General features: G+C 36.2%; 1 non-coding gene across 1 annotated transcript; it reads left to right on the forward strand.

Annotated features, from left to right (window-relative positions):
- The first annotated feature begins 7,811 nt into the window (after nt 1-7,811).
- Nucleotides 7,812-7,895, forward strand: TRNAL-UAA (transfer RNA leucine (anticodon UAA)). The gene has a single exon. It is a non-coding gene; the product is annotated as a tRNA-Leu (tRNA).
- The last annotated feature ends 4,565 nt before the right edge of the window (nt 7,896-12,460 follow it).

Genomic DNA, 12,460 nt, shown 5'->3' on the forward strand with positions numbered 1-12,460 from the left:
GACTGTTTGTCCACTGCACCGTCACCGAGCCGATACCGAGAACAAGATTATTTAGGGCCGATTTTAATTATGTCGTGACGGCGTTAGTTTGTCCACTGCGACCGATATCGGCGTTTTATTTTGTTCCAGCTGTCACTCGCGTGACGGCTGTGTATGGACAAGTTCCAATGTGTTTTACATTGCCGGCACATCGGCCCGTCAAAAATTCGGTGCCGATCTAGCGGTCACGCCGATCTACTAGAAATATCGGCGGCCGGGATGACGGTGCTGGGGTGACGGACGTTCGGTGGACAAGCTGCTATAGTCAATGTATGTATGCTACTTCGGCGCCGTCATTATTTATCGGTATCGGCTCGGTATCGGTGGTTGGTGGACAAACAGCGTAACTCAGCCTTTCTCAAAGTAGGTAATAATAACAAAAAGGACAAGAGCGCTAAAAAGTCCTGGTTAAGTTTTTAAAACCGGTGATATCACGTTTCAGCGAACCATATTTCTAAACCAAAAAAAAATATGTTACTGTAGTATGACTTGAAAATTAAAAAACGGAATTAGGGATATCTATCACACGTTAATATCCGGAACCTCAACCTTCCCAATATTAATATACGTAAATACTTATACGTAGCTACTACTGCTAGTTTGATAGTATAGAATCTAGCTAATCCTTTTGGTGGGTGTGATAATGAACATATGCTCATACGAGACGTTCCAACTTAGTCCTTATAAGGAGCAACGCATCTCATCTGGCAGAAATAGAGGAGACGGTGGCTCCAGAATGAAGCATAGAGGATTCTACTTCCTTCAATTATTATTAACTATTTGAAAAACAGGCAGTGATAGCCTAGTGGTTAAGAAACTGCGCCTCTCGATCAAGGGGTCCGAGGTTAAAATCCCACGCACCTCTGATTTTTCAAAGTTTTGTGCGCATTAGAAATAGATTATCACTTGCTAAACGGTGAAGGAAAACAGTGTGAGGAAACCTGTGTACCTGAGAGATTTATAAAAAAAAATCTCAAAGGTATGCGAAGTCTACCAATACGCACTTGGCCAGCGCGGTGGATTATGGCCTAATCTCATTATGAAAGACCCGTGCCCAGCAGTGGGACAGTAATGGGTCGCTAATGATGATGATGATTTGAAAAACGCCTTGTTTTTGCCTTGTTTAGTCTAAAAAACTTGTAAAAAAGTAAGGCACTAATGGGTGCCAATGATAATGAACTCCCTGATAATGTAGCAACAACTGACATCCTTGACAAAGTTTTACGGCCAAAGTTGGCAGGAATCGCTTGCCATTAAGGCTTTTTAAAACTCTTAGACAAAAGAAAAAGTTTAAAAAGTTAGTCCATTAATTAAAACTTCGAGAGTTTGGCCTCTCAGTAACATTAAAAGTTTAAAATACATGTAGTGTAAGATATTCTCGCACCAGCACGTTTTGAGAAAGATTTTGAATGTTAAAATAACTTTAGCTAATTAGTCATGCCTCATGACTGTTATATATGATTTTAGAAAGAAAAGTTAAGCTAAGTTAAGAAATGAAATCATATTAATTAATTTAATGAGTTGTGATGAGTAGAAGTGATAATCTAGTGGTTAGATTCGGCCTCTCAATTGGGAGTCCGAAGTTCAAAGCCCAGGCGCGCATCTCAGGATTTTTAAATTATCTGCCGCCCATGGACATCTGTAATCAACCCCAGATAGGATTAGATATTTCTACCTGAGGTCGGCCACAGATGCGCCGCTACCCCTGAGGACTAAGCTGGAACGCGTCGGAAAAGTATGTGTCCCTTATCACACCCTTCAAAACACACAGCAGCGCCTAACACTGCTGTTAATCGGTAGAAATAGGTGTGGCGGTGGTGCCGCCGGAGTCGAACCACAAAGGGTTCTACGACCTTCCATACCATTAACTTAAACGGTGAAAGAAAACTTCACTTGTACGTCTGAAAGTTCTAAAAATATTAGTTCTCGAGGGTATGTCGTAAGGAAGTCTACCAAATTGCACTAGGCCAGCGAGGCAAACCAAGTCCCTCTTACTTTGAGAGTATACCTACCAGTGCTCAGCAGTGGGACAGTAATCGGCTGACAGTAGACAAATTAATGTATAGCTTGAAAGCTGAACTCATATCTTCAGGAATAAAGGGGAATGAGTGATAAGTGTAGAAAGAGTTAGGTATTATTATTTTCAAAGGAAAAACGTTGATGGTTGATGACGTTTGCTATACAAATCAACAAACAAAATCGACAAACATTTTTCCAAAATATTGTAACGTAAGTATGAAGCGAGCAAAACCATTACTTATCGAACAGGTAAACCGAGTGAAGCCAGTTACGATAAGATCCTCCGTAAGGCTCCATGTTGTTTGCCACGCGGTTTATGAGCCCCACCTATGCATAGTAATGTCATATCAAATATTTACGGCGAGTTTACCGCGCGTTCGGCTGTAAATTGCGATATGAGGTACTTTCGTTTTTACGCCTTAAAGAACATCGTACATATACTTATTGCACGCAAATATTTAGGTGCCACAAATGAGAAAGAATAGGTAAATGGAACGGTATATGGAAGTTCGGAGATATGAGTAGATATGAATATATCGTAAGTCAGTGCCGGGTTGGTTAGATCATTGTGGTTCGGTCCAGCCGCATCACCGCCACATCTATTTCTAACTAATAACAGCAACGTTAAGCGCTGCTGTGTTGTGGTTTGAAGGGTGTTGTAAGACAGTCATACTTTTCCGAGTCATTCCAGCTTAGTCCTCAGGGGTAGCGGCGCATCTGTGGCCGACCTCAAGTAGGAATCTAATCCTATCTGGAGTTGACCACAAATATGCATGCTCGTCTGCTACTCTTATATAAAAAAAAAAACCTCCGTGACGAGGCTCATACCCAGTAGTGGGTCAGTAATGGATTAACTACAAACTAATGAATACTTTGAGTTCACCACTTATATCATCTGGAAATGAAGGCATAAAGAAAAAAACCTTTGATGATAAAAAGTAAAAAGTGCGCAAAACCATTACTTATCGAACAGGTAAACCGAGTGAAGTCAGTTACGATAAGATCCTCCGTAAGGCTCCATGTTGTTTGCCACGCGGTTTATGAGCCCCACCTATGTCACATCAAATATTTACGGCGAGTTTACCGCGCGTTCGGCTGTAAATTGTGATATGAGGTACTTTCGTTTTTACGCTTCAAAGAACATCGTACATATACTTATTGCACGCAAATATTTAGGTGCCTCAAATGAGAATAGCGAACGATGAAGGGAAGCTATGAGACCTACGAGTAGGTATGAATATGTCGTAAGTTATGTATAATAGCTATGTAGAGAAATGAGCTATGAATTCAGAAAATACTAAGACGCCTTATCTTTCAAATCAATTAAACAATATTGTATCCAAAGAAATACATAAAAACTATACATGACTGATTCAAAGTAGATTATATACAGAGTTATTGTGATAACGAAATAGCCATAGGCCAAAGGGACACCAGACAACTACAACATCTTTATCTTTATATATATATATATATTTCTTATGTGCGTGTGTATGTCACTGAACTCCTCCTTAACTACTGGACTGATTTTGATGAAATTTGTTGTGTGTGTGCAAGGGGACTTGAGAATGGTTTAAATTCACAATTTAGTCCGTGGGAAAAGGTTTTTTTAATTAATTTTCAATTCGTAAGTAGTTGTTGATTTTGGAATGTTTCACATCGGATTCGACAGACTTCGCTACCATCGCAGTTTCATATATTCTATCTATTTTTCAAACCCGTAAGTGATAGGGGTTGTTCACCCTTAACATTTTTTTTATTTATATGGCAACTAGTATTTTATAAGTTTAACAAGCGAACACGATTTTCTTTAAATTACTTTTATGTCATATTACGTCACGATACGTCACTCGTAATACTGTCCGTAATTCGATCTTAAACGAATTTATTGAAGTTTTTCTTTACCGAATTCATGCAAATAAAATAAGCTAGTTACGAGACATCAAATACATTACAGGATTTGACACATACAAAGAGGCGCCATCACTCAGGCTGTTGCTAAAATTGCCGGAAAAAATGATTATGTGAAAGTTTACGAGAAAATATATAATTTTAGACTAAAATTATCGCGGAATTGAGACATTTTATTATGTAACGGGTACTCACGATATGCGTTTTTTATTGCCGATATTTCGACCCAGTTGCATGGATCGTGGTCACGGCGAAACTGAGGTGAAGGGGAGAAACCGTTGACAAGTACTAGTGGTAGATTAATCTATCTACCCTACGTCTAGTTCTAGTCGTCTAGTAGTTTACGAGAAAATACTTTATTGGTTTGCTTTACCTACATTTTTTTAATCTCCTTCGCCTTATATTGGATGGAATTGTTTGTAATATTTGTCTATAAAACAAGAATTTTGGTCGGATCAAACGCAATACCCTCTGACTGATATGGTGACATTTGTGTTATGTGAAAATTTAACATTGTTTTTTTTTTAATTGACGTTTCCTTTTCATTTTCATTCTACGTATTTGATACACGTAAATACATGGAACAGAAAAAACAAGCGTAAATATATTTGAATGATGCATCATCATAACCACTGAATGGAGCCCAATACTCTGTAGTCTCTATATTGTATTCATTTTTTAACAATATTTTTATCATAAATCTTAGCGATATACGAAACACAAGGGTACTGAATTCCCCTAAGTTTTACAACGGGCCTGAACTTTTATTACAATTTTAATCTAAAACTCCCCGAAATTCAAACAAGAGGGAGTCCGAATAAACAGAAGCTAACAACTTCGAATATAATGATGAATTGTTTAAGAGCCAGTATGAAACAAAGTGTACGCAAATTAGATTCTTTCATTCCTAAAAGGTCGACCCAAAAGAAAGGCGAGTAAAACGAACATTCTGTTCAGACCTTCATAATTTATGTGACTGGATGATAAACGGAAAACAAATTCATATCTTTTCATTCGACGTTGAGGTAACAGCAAGGTCGTAATTTGACGTTTATAATATTTATTAACATAACATACTACAGTTTATAAGATAAGAAAATGAAATAAATGTACTGTGCTTGTCATAATCATTCAAAATCAAATAATATAATTTTGAAAAGAACGGATAAGTTTACTCTAATTAAAGTAAAATCATATATACCCGTATATTACTAAAAGATCAATCACATTTTATTATATTTTAATTATATGTAGTTACTATTTTTATAAAGTTTTTAAGCTATTGCATAGCTTTTATCGCGGGCTTTGAGCGCGGCGACCGAATCGAGAAATTCCGTAACGAAAATAAGTAACACCTTTCAACAACTCGGTTGCCTGGAGACTTGATATCCAACTATCAAGTCTCCAGGCAACCGAGTTGTTGACTGTCAATAGAAAAATATGGATATAATTGAATAAAGTATTATTTTACATTCCTTATTATTTTATTTGATATTGGCGACGAGATGTCGAATGAACTAAAAAACAATAAGGAAATACGAGCCACATTACGTGGGTTAATGAAACGAACCGAAAATTACATTTCGGGAATAGAAAAAATTGACATTGAAGAAATAAATATACGACTGAATTCTTTACAAGAAAATTTGAACAAATTCTACGCGATTCAAGAAAAAATTGAATGACAGAAGAAGAAAATTTAGAAGAGGAAATAAAATACAGGTACGAATTTGAAGAAATATATACAAAGCTAAAATTTAAATTTTTGAATGTACAAAAAGAAAATAATCGGCTAATACCTGAATGTTCTTTTATATCAGCAAGAGCGGAAGTTTATTTGATAAACTGTTAACTGTCAAGGCACGCTTGAGACGTACACCTAATACAAAAGAGTTATCACCTTATCAGTTAATGTTCGGCAGAGAGGTAAGAACCTATATGCCTGCCTTATTTAAGAAATCCGCCCCACTATCCAGATTACATTACAATGCACCGCCAACGCAGGAGTTCGGACAAGGTGATAAGGTACAAGTCCGCAGTTACACCAACCCAAGAGTTAAATGGGAGTTCGGAGTCGTCATCCGAAGATTAGGTAGACACCATTATGAAGTCAGAACTGAAAATGGCATACTGGTGCGTCGTCACCTTGACCAAATGCTGCCGGCGCCCCTGGTGGTGTAAGTGAAAATAGCGGTGGAGGACTGTTGGATATCAAGTCTCCAGGCAACCGAGTTGTTGACTGTCAATAGAAAAATATGGATATAATTGAATAAAGTATTATTTTACATTCCTTATTATTTTATTTGATAACCTTAATTCGTCAACTTGAACACAGATGGCAGTAATACACATTTTTTTATAATCCGTGCAGAAATCTTAAAATTGCGTGAAGTATATTTTATATTCCCATTATAAAATTCAAAATTATATTACCATATTATCCAAATAATATGTTTTATCAACTATAAGCTTTGTTGAATTCTGGATTGATAAAATAACGTAAAAGAGTGTTTGTTATTTTTAAACGTACAATTACAACAGACAGACTTGACAGCACAAAATCAAAACGCCATTATGATTTATGGTACAAATAATTTGTGTACAAAGTGTTTTAAATATGAATAAACAAAGTGCATTTATTAATGAAAAATGCGATGTACCTGTAACATTCGGCCAAATGTCACAGGCACATCGCATTGATCCATTTATATTGCTGGTTGTTAATACTTTACGTCACTTATTAAATACTTATCTATTTTATATTTTAGAATGTTCAGTCTTGCTTGGAGTTATGAAATGTCAGCTAATATTTGCAATGTCTTATATAATAGAGATATTGATGATTATGGAAGAATATATTGTATTTCTGGAATTCCTTCTGAGCGTTTTCATAGCATAAAAAATGCTATGCAATAGCTTTACCGCGGCAGTCTCCGAGTGCCACACGTATTTTTGTTTATATGTATAATAGTTAAATTAGTTTAGAATATTATTTTTTAATATAAGTTATTAAATAAAACCACTTCTATACATTTTCATCATCAATAATAATAGAGTAGATGATGACTAGGAAATTTTATGAAGTGTTAAGTACTAAATAAGGTCGAATATATAATACATATATGTATTTACAAGCCTAATAATTATATGTGTACTTAATGCATACTGTGATGTCACGATACGAATAAGATAGTTTATACCAAACCACAGAAACTGTTTCTATAATACGAACCATTTTAATTTAGCAATCAATTAACAAAGTGAAATTATTAAAACTACTCTAGTCTTATCAATTCTTCGGTATTTTACTGACCTTACATCACTAGTTTGATATAAAAAATAATAAAACGTGAATGTAATATTAAGTAAGCACGTTTGGACAATAGTATCTATGGGAATAACTTCACTAATCGCCGACTTAGTTCGCTGCTTTACTAATGAGATCGTCAACAATAACAAGGCGAAAGAAATCATTAGTTAACGTTAACGTCTATGTTAGGGAGACTCACTATTATACCCATAGCTACTTTTCTCGATGCCGCATCACGTTTTGTCGACTGCGTTCGATCGCGGTATCGAAACGCGCGTTTGGCTACGCATTTTCGCTTTTGGGAAATAGTCCAAAAATCGCCGCAGCGTCTGGCATTTTTATAAAAGGTGACTGATTGACTAAATGACTAATTTTCGACTTTTATTACTATTAATGTAATTTTCATATTTTTGCAGTCGATGTGATTTTGAAATAATGTTTATTCATGCTAGAAACATCACAATTACAAATAAAAATTCATAAAGTAGAGTATAGTCTTCATATGGTTACAAATTTCGTCGTTTACGAACAAGTCAGGTTGGCCGAGTGGTCTAAGGCGCCAGATTTAAGCTCTGGTTCCCGCGAGGGAGCGTGGGTTCGAACCCCACACCTGACAAATTTCGAGGGATTCATTCTTTTTAGTTTATTAGCTTAAAAATAAAATCTATATATGTCTGTATGTAATTTATAGAATCGTAAACTATTCATTTTATCATGTGATGATCTTTAGCACAGTTATTGTGCATGAGCCCACGAAGGTTACTGAGTTGGTACGATCATTTTTCAACAGATGGCGCCACTGTCATTCCAATGTATACAGTATAGTAATATAATCTTATAGTAGCACGTATATAAAATATTTACTCACTATTTCAGTCAGTTAAAATAAGAGATAAAAATATATTTTTAGGTCCCAATGGAGATTTCTATCTATATACCAAGGCGCGTTTAGAATGTATCTGAGCACTCTATTTTGAAAGCGTTGTATTAACATTACTTGCTTTGACCGTAGATAAATAATGTGAGCTGACTTTGTAGAATACGACACATTAACAGTAAAATACTTCTTAAATAGACTTAATAAACTTAAAATATCATTAGTTAAGACTATTTAAATCACTTTTCATAAAACATTCGTTTAATAAAGTTTTTTTAAAGACTAACTTATAACTTGTATTTTTAACGAGTTTTAATCGTTTGATTTAAACTATGATACGAGTAACATGTGAATCCTATGGGCAAAAGTGCACACAATTATATAGAAAGAATAACCCATACTTTAGACGCCTGAATTATATATTAAGAAATGATAGCTACAGTATTCAAAGATAACCAACTATATTAATAAGATCTACGATGATATTTGTAAAATTTAATACTTGGTTGAATAAAGAAAAAGCAGTGATAGCCTAATGGTTAAAAAACTCGGCCTCTCGATTGAGGGGTCCGAGGTTCAAATCCCAGTCTGTTTTTTTTTCAAAATTATGTACGTATTAGAAATTAATTATCACTTGCTTAAACGGTGAAGGAAAACATTGTGAGGAAATCTGCATACCTGAGAGATTTATAAAAAAATCTCTTCTTCTTTCTTCCGTGCCCAGCCGTGGGACAATAATGGGTTGATTATGAATACTTGGTTTGTTTTGTTTTTCTAATTGTAGTATGATTTGAATTAAGTATTAAGCATACAAATTCCGAATGCGTCAGTGTATTTTTGTAAATTGATTAATTATAGTTATAGATAGATTAGGGATAGCTTAGTGGTTAATTAACTCTGTCTCTTTATCGAGGGATGTGAGGTTTAAATCCCAGACACACATTGATTTATCAAAGTTATGTGCGTATTAAAAATTAACTATCACTAGCTTAAACGGCAAAGTAAAATATCGTGAGAATGAAAAGAACTTCATATATACAAATAAGTATATATGAAGTCTACCAATTTGCACTTGGTCAGTGCGGTGGACTATGGCCTAATAAATAGCCCCATCCGTATTTGGATCAAATTGTGTAACTCTCCATTGTCACCAAAAATATCACATCATACTAAGGGTATATTATTTAAACTTTGAAATTTGCTTTGCAGAATTTTTATAATTATATTATGTTAATAAGAATCGATTTGAATTGCTGGTACGTAACAGTCTAACAATTAACGTGTATCTTAGTGAATTAATTAATTATGCATTACCACAAATATATATATTATCGGGTAAGTTAACCCTATCAATGTTCGCTCACGTTTAGTGCGTCCCGCATCGAAATCGACGCAGCTTGTGGAATCTAGTAAGTGGCCCATTAATTGGGTTGGCGGTCCAATCGGCCATGAGGGCCGTGCGGTGTCGGGTTAGACATCGATCGCGGTTTGCTCAATATAGCCCCATCCGCATTTGGATCAAATTGTATAACTCTCCATTGTCACCAAAAATATCTTTAGCTAAATTACATGTGAAATGTATGCATTTAAGTAATACCATTTTTTTTTACTTTTCCTCGACTATGGAGGGTAATGTTTTTTGATGATACTTCTCATTCTTTGGGACGCTTAGATTTTAAGATATAATTGAATGGAATGAAAATTAATTTGACTAAAAATTACTTATTTATTTGTTTGACATATTATAAGAATTTAATTCATATTGGAAAAATTGACTTTTTAAAAAAATTTAGTATATTGTATTGTTTGTGGTAATTATTATTTTATTTAAAAATAAATTATAGTGTGCATAATACCTATTTAGACATAACTGACTGATAATTTGCATGCTGACGAGGCAGAATAAGAGAACTGTATAATTTTAAGAACATTTGTTAACCTTATTCTGGCAAATAAAGATATATGAATATGAATACGCCCTACAGCCAAACAACTTGTCGGATTTTAACAGTTAACAATAATTGGCCAAGTACGAGTGGAACTCGCACATGGAGGTTCCGTACAACCAAATGTTCATTATATTTTACTTATTGTAAATAACATTGTGAGGAAGCCTGCAAACTTGAGAAATGGTAAAAAATAAAACACTTTCAAAGGTATGTGAAGTTTACCAATTCCCACTTCGCCAGCGCGATGGAAAAGACCTAATCCTTCTCATTCTGAGAGGAGACCCGTACCCAGCAATGGAACAGTGATGGGTTGATGATGAAATGCTCGAAAAACACTAGCGTCCACAGTCGGGTATTTTTATCCAATAATCAGATTATAGTAGACTACAGTCAGTAAAAAATATTATCCAAAAGCTGTGCACTATTTCAAGCATCGATCGATGTCAAACCTGCTGGGTGGCTCGCAGTTCAACCACGAACCCAATTATTGAGCCACTTAGTGCATTCCACAACTCAATAAATTCCGACTGAAGCACCCCTTTACAAAATTAATGCGACAGACATTCCTAAGTCAAAGTGAAGTCTTATTGAGTTATAAAATAAACCTAGACATGAATTGTTATTCTAGCTTACTATAAGGCTACGTCTGTATATACCTAAATACCCAATTCACGTACATATATTTAAGGGAAATCACAGGACAGGTTTATTCATGTTCACTGTTTAAGGTTTCTAAAAATGTATCGTTTAAATTAAGTTTTTTTCATTCAATATTTTAGATCGAAGCCTGTATTTCCGTACTTAATTAAAGAAATTTGCTTAAACTGTTATTTAAAATTGCACAAAAATAGCTGACGTGGTTATCCCCTGAAAATCTACACGACTGAGAATTAACAAAAACGTTCTCTTTTGTGGGATATTTTTCAATAAGCACACATTACACTATTGCCTAGACTTTTTTTTTGTTTTACAGGGGGAAACCTTCAAAAGGTACCCGACGACATGGGAGCGACGCCGGGTTATGTGGGATTTTTACCGCACTAAAACCCCCCCGGTGGCCGTCCTTAGCGCTTGGTGGAGAACTCCGGGATCTCCGATGGAACACAACCGGAGTCCTCCGAGCGCGATACCCCGGTCGGGCTCTGCCCTGGGGGGAGCACTTTACGCTCCTCCCGCACACCTGGTGTTTACGACGGCATGCGACCACACATGCCGCTGTCCTTCCCGGAGTTGCTCTCCGGACGATTCGAGCTCCCACTCTTGCCGCCGGCAACCCCAGAACCCCCCTACAGGGACAATGGCCTAGACCTATCTCAGTTTTAGAGGAGACATGTGCACAGCAGAGGAGTAGTAACGGGCTGAGGATGACTTTCACCTATGTTACACCCAATCAGATAATCATCAATCGTAGTCGCTGGCAAAACCTACTTATATTATACCTTATTCTCCCAACAACGATACGTCAGACTTGAATTAGAGTTAGACACGCATCCATTATTTAGAATAGATCCCCAATGTAGCCTTACAGCTGTATACGAATGAACGAAGAGTGATTTGTGAACGGGTCCGGTCCCGGTAGGGGCGAGTTTCAAGCCACCGTGTTAGCTTTGCATAATAAGCGCTGTAGTTATCTAGCGCTATCTACGAGTTTGGGTATTTACAAGGTTTGGGTGAGGAAACGTATATTTGAATAATACGAGAGAAACGAATACTAAGTACTCGTAGTAAATTTTACATCAAAAACATTGGCTCAAAACACTAAGTATAGAATAAATCAAGTCGCAATCAAATAAAGAATAAATCAAGTCGCATAAAGACTTTAAGGCACTGTCTGCCTGTCTTTTCTGTCCCACTGCTGGGAATGGTCATTTATCAAAGCGAAAGTACTTAGGCTTTACCACAAGCTTGGCCAAGTTCATATTTAGAAGAGTTCACATACTTTTGAGAACTCTCATGTATATAGGTTTCTTCGCGCTGTTATTATTCCTCCTAAAGCAAAGAGAAATTAATTACTAAGTATGGTCCGCATAAAACTGCTGGTCCGCTCTGAATATGGAAATGAATCGCGTCGCCATAGCAAATTGTATGACTACACTCGCTCGCAACAACTTCAGAGCGGACTAGTAGTTTGGCGCAGACGATACCTCCTTACTTTATCAGGGATCTATTGATTAAGATTTAAACACCGGAGATCAGGGCGATAGTTATCAGCGACTACGGTCGCTGGAGATAGGCAGCACTAGTCGACTACAGTCGCCGATGACAGTCGTAGACACGAACCGTCGCTCAATTAGCTTTTTTTTTACCTTAGCGGAAATGCCAAATTTTAAACAACACAGTTTTCATCATTAACAG

Source organism: Epargyreus clarus, unplaced genomic scaffold (genome assembly GCF_041222505.1).
Source record: "Epargyreus clarus isolate Ecla_fem2 unplaced genomic scaffold, WU_Ecla_fem_2.2 ptg000015l, whole genome shotgun sequence".
Taxonomy (NCBI): domain Eukaryota; kingdom Metazoa; phylum Arthropoda; class Insecta; order Lepidoptera; family Hesperiidae; genus Epargyreus; species Epargyreus clarus.